Source organism: Pteropus alecto, unplaced genomic scaffold (assembly GCF_000325575.1).
Source record: "Pteropus alecto unplaced genomic scaffold, ASM32557v1 scaffold112, whole genome shotgun sequence".
Classification (NCBI taxonomy): Eukaryota; Metazoa; Chordata; class Mammalia; order Chiroptera; family Pteropodidae; genus Pteropus; species Pteropus alecto.
Genome location: NW_006433133.1, coordinates 1,473,808 through 1,479,722, shown reverse-complemented (window position 1 = coordinate 1,479,722; position 5,915 = coordinate 1,473,808).

Sequence of the window (5,915 nt, the reverse complement as noted above, 5' to 3'; positions counted from 1 at the left end):
GCATAGAAGAAAACATAGGAACTAAGCTCAAAGACCTTGGACTTAAAAGAGGATTTTATGAAGTTGACCTCAAAGGCAAGGGAAGTAAAAGCTAAAATAAATGAATGGGACTACATCAAACTAAAAAACTTTGCTCAGTAACAGAAACTGTCAACAAGATAAAGAGATAACCATCTGAATGGGGAAATATATTTGCAAGCAACACCTCCAATAAGGGGCTAATATCCAAAATATACAAAGAACTCATGTGACTCAATAACAACAACAAAAATAAATGATCCAATCAAAAAATGAGCAGAGGACCTGAACACTTTTTCCTAGAGTACATACAAATGGCTAAGACATATACGAAAAGATGGTCAACATCGCTAGCTATTAGGGTAATGCAAATCAAAATCACAATGAGGTACCATATCACACCTGTTAGAATAGCTATAATCAACAGAACAAGTAATATCCACTGTTGGAGAGGATGTGGAGAAAAAGGAACCCTCATACACTGCTGGTGGAACTGCAAATTGGTACAGGCACTATGGAAAACAGTATGGAAGTTCCTCAAAAAACTACGCATTGATCTATCATTATGATCCAGCAATTCCTCTACTGGGTATTTACCCCAAAGTCTTGAAAACCCATAACTGAAAAGATATTTGCACACCGATATTCATAGCAGAACTATTCGCAGTGACTAGGACATGGAAGCAACTTAAGTGTCCTATGATAGATGAATGGCTAAAGAAGCTGTGGTACATATATACAATGGAATATTACTCAGCCATAAGAAGAGATGAAATAGTGCCATTTGTGACAACATGAATGGACCTCGAGATGATCACGCTAAGTGAAATAAGCCAGACAGAAAAAATTGAAAATCACATGATATCACTTATATGTGGGATATAAACCTAAAAGCAACAAATGAACAGGACAAACAGAGACTCAGGGATATGGACAATGGACTAGTCATTACCAGAGGGCAGGGGGTGGGGGAGGAGGGAAGAAGTAGACAGGTTAAAGGAGGTCAAATATAGGTGTGTTGGAGCAGGGTGAAGTGGGTAAAGGGAATCAAATATATGGTAGCTTAAGGAAATTGGACTTTGGGTGGTAACCGCACAATGGGATATATAGATGTCAAATTATGTACACCTGAAAATTATATAATTGTATTAACCAATGTTATCCCAATAAACTTAATAAAAAATAATAGCTTTATGTGTAGGTGTTCCTGTTTTGGGTGCTATACCAACTTTTTCTTCATTTCCATTTGCATGAAGTATCTTTTTCCACCCATTTATTTTCAGTCTGTTCATGTAATTTGATCTGAAGTGGGCCTCTTGTAGACAACATATTTATGGATCTTGTTTTCTTATCCATTCAGCTATCAGGCTTTTGATCGACTTGTTTAGTATATTTACATATAAAGTGATTATGACAGATACATAGTTATTGCTAATTTTAAATTTGCATTTATGTTTTACTCCCCATTCTTTTTTTCCTACAGAAGTTCCCTTAAGATTTCTTGTAATACTGGCTTGCTGGTGATAAAATTCTTTAGCTTTTTCTTGTCTGGGAATCTCTTTATCTCACCTTCAAGTAAGAAAGAAATTCCTGACTTTATTGTACTATAATAGATAATTAGTTGCTTGTATTTACATTGTACAATTGAACGAGTTTTGTCTTTTATTTTTTTTTCATTTATTGTTGGCATACCACAATATATTTGATTCAGTTGTACAGTATGGTGATTAGAGATCTATATGTCTTATGAAGTGGTCACCCCATTAAATCTAGTATCCCTCTTCCCCCTTACATATTTATTTCAACATTGTTAACCATTTTCCTTATTCTAAACTTTATATCTCCATGTCTATTTTGTAACTATCCATTTGTACTTCTTTGTCCCATTGATCTTTTTCACCAAACCCCCAAAACCCCCTCCCATCTAGTAGCCCTCAAAATATTCTCTGTATCTATGAATTTGTTTCTGATTTTGTTGTTTATTTTGTTCTTCAGATCCATATATACATGAAATCATGTGATGATTGACTTTATCTAACTTCATTCAGTGCAATACCCTCAAGGTCCATCATGCAATATCTTTTTCCATCCCCTTAATTTTAGTCTGTGTGTGCCTTTTAATCTGAAGTGAGTCTCTTGTAGACAGCGTATGTAGGAGATCTTGTTTTCTTACCCATTCAGCCACTCTATCTTTTGGTTGCAGCGCTTCATTCTTTTCCATTTGAGGTGCTTGTTGATAGGAATGTAATTATTACCATTATTTATTTTTGTTTTTGATACAGGTTTTTCTTCTTAAAGAAGTCCCTCCAACATTTCCTGTAATACTGGCTTGGTGTTGAATATCTTTAGCTTATTTTTGTCTGGGAAGAAATAGACAGGTTAAAGGAGGTCAAATATAGGTGTGTTGAAGCAGGGTGAAGTGGGTAAAGGGGATCAAATATATGGTAGCTGAAGGAAACTGGACATTGGGTGGTAATCACACAATAGAATATATAGATGTCAAATTATTATGTGCACTTGAAAATTATATAATTGTATTAACCAATGTTATCCCAAAAAACTTAATAAAAAATAATAGCTTAATACAAAGTAATATGTCCATTGACTCTAAATAATAGCTTTGCTGGATAAAGTATTCTTGATTGTAGATCCTGAGTTTTCATCAAGTCAAATATTTTGTGCCAAGTCCTTCTATCCTGCATGGTTTCTTTTGAGAAATCAGCTGTCAATCTTATGGGTGACTCTGCTTGCTGTTTGCTCCATGTTTCATCAAAACTTTGATGTGGTCACAAGAGCAGATGAACAAAACATCTATCATCTATGCCATTTCCCACTCCTCTTTTCTCATGTTCATTTTAAATGATAGCATTGCTAAAGTAGTCGTGGTTGTAGTTTCTTTCCATTACTTTGAATTTTTCTCGTCAGTTTCTTCTGGCCTGCAAAGTTTTGGTTGAAAAATCAGCTGACATTCTTATGAGAGGACATCTGTATGTAAATAAATGCCTTTCTCTTGATGTTTTTATGATTCTCTCTTTGTATTAACCCTTAGCATTTTAATTATGATGTATCTTCATGTGGGTATTTTGGGTTCCTCTTGTTTGGGACTTTTTGCACTTCCTGGATTTGTATGTCTATTTCCTTCACCTGGTTAGGGAAGTTTTGTCATTATGTCTTCAAATAGGTTCTCAATCCCTAGCTCTCTTCCTCTTCCTTCTATGATGCTGATGTCGATATGCTTAATATTGAGTGACCAGAGATCTCTTAAATGATGCTCATTTATTTATTTTTCTTGTTGCTGTTTTGATTGGGTATTTTATGCTCTTGTCTTCTAACTTACTGATTTGACCTTCTACTTCATTTAATGTACTGTTGATTTCTTCTAGTGCATTCTTCATTTCGGTTATTATAGTCTTCATTTCTGAATAATTTTTAAGGTTTCTACATCCTTTTTTTATGCTTATTATCTCTCTCTTGAAATTCTTAGTGAGACCATCTATTCTCCCCTTAAATTCATTGAACATCCTTATAATTATTTTTTTGAACTGTGTCTCTGATAGGTTGCTTGTCTACATTTCATTTAGTTTTTCTTCTGCAGTTTTCTTTTGTTTCCTTTGTTGCATGTTTCTTCGTTTTCTTATTGTAGTTGCTTCTTTATGTTTATTTCTAGGTGTTATAAGACTTGCTATGTCTTCCAACCTTGGTAGATAACCTTATGTAGTAGGTGTCTTGTGTGGCCCAGTGGTGCAGTCTCCTTGATCACCTCTTCCAGGGGCTGTGGGTATTTTTGTGTGTGTTGTGTGTGTTCTTCTGTTGTAGCTAAGCCTTTATTGCTATTAGCACATTACTGGACAGGTTGATACTTGAACTGACTTAATGTGGGGCTTGGCCATGACTACAGGGTATGAGTTGCTGTTTGAGCACTCTCCCCTCAAAGTGAGTTTTGTTTCAGCAGATTTGTGTACCTGCTGAGACCACTCTTTGGATATACTTATTATGAGGTTAGTAAGGTATTGCTCTGTTGTGGTCTGATGCCAGCCTCCAGGTGTGTTGGTTCTGTGGTCCCTTGGGTGGGGCTCCCAAGTAGGCCAAGGTCAGCCACTGCTTTCAATTGCTCAGGTCTACCTGGTGGGAGCTACAAAGAGATCTACAAATGGTTATGCCTATGCTGGCTCTAAAGGCAAATGGGAGAGAAAGCTGAGGTCTGGTTACTCCCAGTACCAAGCCTAGGGCAGCTCAGCAAAAGGAACAGAACACCTCAAAGCCTGAGGCTGTCTGCCAGCGCCCGCAAGTCTCCACAACTGGAAGAGCCTATAGGTGGTATGTGAGTTTGGTGGTGCGGGGACCCAGGGAGTTACCATTTTATAGTGAGCAGTTTTCCTCTGGCCACTGCAATGTCAGTTTTCATGCCAGTGATGTCTCTGTGGCTTCCTGTAAAAGTCTCGGATCATAGCAAGACCAGCCACTGCCCCACTTTGGGCCCTCAGACACCTGAGATCTATATAAGAAATACTATAGCTCAGGTCTGGGTTTGTGGCTCGCTACCAAAAGCCTCCCCAGGAGTGCATGGCCTGCGCATAAGCCGCACGAGTTGAGTACTGTTATTTGCTGTCGAATTCATGGCCCAAGGATAGCACAGGGTGGGGCTGGCTGCCTGAGAAGGAGCTTGTCAGGGGTAATTTGTGGGTTGGGTGGGGCAGGGTCTCAGGGAGACACAAGGCTGAAAGTGCAATACCGAATCAAATTTGCTGCCATATATGAGTCGGCAGGTTACCACAAAAGTCACAGATCACCGTGAGGCCAGTTGCCATTTGCGTCCAGCCCACAGATCCCCACAATCCATCCAAGAGATACTGTAGCTCATGCTGGCAGCAGTAGTTCACCACCAAATGACTCCTCCAAAATGTGCGAGATGTGCAAGCCAGGGTTTATTGCCTGTGACGAATGCATTGCCTTGGGAAGTGGCAGGCTGGGGGCTGCTGCTCACCATGGGCAATTGGGGTTGGGTAAGGTTGGGCCTGGGGAAGACATGGGGGTGCCTGGCCAATCTCACCGGGCCAGTGCAGTTTCAGAATTGGCTGTGTGGGGGGAGGGTTCAAAACTGGCAAGATGGCACCCACCTATAGAATGCCCAAGAGAGGGGTCTTATAAAGGAGCAATGGCAGCTGTCTCTCTAGCCATTGCTCTGGCTCCACACAACTCAATCTCTCCCCATATGTCTCTTGCCCCTCCCAAGCTGCTAATCCTCTGCCAGAGCCCAGGGTAAGGGCCTGCAAGTGAGAATAAGTCTGTGCATGAGCCCTTTAAAGAAGTTGTCTAGGTTTTCAGATTCCTTCCACCTCATTCAGCCAGCCAAAATCCCCACTGAGTTTTTAGTTAGATTTTGTGAGAATTCCTCTGCCTGGGACTGGAAACTGTTGCTGGGAAGCCCCTGTTTGAGGCTAGGACCCCTTGCTCTTTCAGAGGGTCTTCTGCAGCCACACTCTTCCTCCCAGTGCTCCACTGCCATGCGCAGGTTCAGAACTAGCCTACTTTGTGTCTCCGCCCATCTAACTGGTCTTGGTGTCACTTTTTATTTATCTCCTTAGATGTATGTGTTATAATCAACTAGACTTCAGGTGGTTCTCCATGTTAATTGTTTTATAATTAGGTTATAATTTTGATGCAGTCCTGAGAGGGAGCAAACCTGGCTTTTACCTAGCCTGTCATCTTGAACCCCTTCATAATCTTTTTAATGTGTTGCTGAATTTGGTTTGCTAGTATTTTGTTTAAAAAATTTGCCTCTATGTTCATCAGGGATATTGGCCTACAATTTTCTTTCTTCTTTCTTCTTTCTTTCTTTCTTTCTTTCTTTCTTTCTTTCTTTCTTTCTTTCTTTCTTTCTTTCTTTCTTTCTTTCT